Source organism: Octodon degus, unplaced genomic scaffold, assembly GCF_000260255.1.
Source record: "Octodon degus isolate 3935 unplaced genomic scaffold, OctDeg1.0 scaffold00012, whole genome shotgun sequence".
In the NCBI taxonomy this organism is placed as follows: domain Eukaryota; kingdom Metazoa; phylum Chordata; class Mammalia; order Rodentia; family Octodontidae; genus Octodon; species Octodon degus.
The window spans coordinates 10,449,795-10,450,985 of NW_004524588.1; the positions used below are offsets into that span (position 1 = coordinate 10,449,795).

At 43.0% G+C, this 1,191-nt stretch overlaps 1 protein-coding gene across 8 annotated transcripts in view; it reads left to right on the plus strand.

Annotated features, from left to right (window-relative positions):
* Positions 1 to 1,191, plus strand: part of Plekha5 (pleckstrin homology domain containing A5) — a 253,614-nt gene that overhangs the window by 219,715 nt on the left and 32,708 nt on the right. The window lies entirely within an intron of this gene.

Consider the following 1,191-nt stretch of genomic DNA (forward strand, 5'->3'; position numbering starts at 1 on the left):
AAAAAAAAAGAAGTAAATAGCGGCTGGAGATACAGCTCAGTGGCACAAGACCTGCCTGGCAAGCTCAAGGTCCTGAGTAAGATTCCAGGTACCAAAAAAGAGGAAGTAAATGGTGGCATAGGGGTGTGGTGGCATGCCCCTATAGTCCCAGCAATCAGGAGGATGAGCTCTTGGGGAAGACTGACCTAGAGAGATCCAGTTGTGCTGGGAACATCAGATCTTGTGTGAAGCATCTTTTTGGCAGCTTCTCTCTACTCCCAAGTACCCAATAAGGTGATGTGATCTCCAGAAAAAAAGAAACTTAGAGGAGGATGAGGCAGGAGGATCTGTGAGTTCAAAGCCAGCCTGGGCTGCATAGTTCAAGGCCAGAGTGAACTGCATAGGTAGTAAGACCTTGTAAATAAATACTTGGTAAATTTTAGGAGACAAACTCATTCAACCAGCTAATTCGTTTTTATACAAAAAACATCTGTTGAAAAGTATAGGAAAACATCAACAAGACCATTTCATAAGTGCAGTCTGTTCAAAGTTTAGATGATACCATATAATTAGCAGAATCTTCTAAACCATGGTTATGTGATTCCATAAGTCTTGTAAGATTACCAAACCTACAGAAGTCCTACTTTGGATTAACTGAGTATTTAGTGAGATGAAACAGTGTGCTTTAGATCCTACTGAGTTGTCATCTCAGGCTTAGTAAGCACCTGCTGGGGCCTTTGAAGAAGTCCTGACAAAGCTGCCTTGTGTGTGCCTTCCAGGGCTGCAGGCAGCGCAGCTTGACTCAGGTCTCTGGAGCCCCTGAGGGGCCCGAACCTACACAGCACTTCCATTCTGAACCCCAAACTAAAATTCCAAGTATTTTTTCTTGGTTTGGTTTGGTTTTATCTTGGGGTTGTTTTACTTTGTTTTGATTTGGTTGTTTTGATGGGGGGGGGTGCTTTTGTTTTGGTTTTTAGCTATTAAAGTATTCATTATACCATGATTTTAAGTAAGTTAGACCCCCAGCCTGCCATGCTGGCCCCACCCCGAGGGCACTCTGAGACTGGGCTTGGTGGCCACACCTATAATCCCAGTACTTGGGAGGCTGAAAAACAGGAGGATCACAAGTCCAGTCTGAAAAAAAAAAAAAGTCCAGTCTGTAGAGTGAGACTCTGTAGACCCTTTACTAAATACACAATATTAAATAAATAA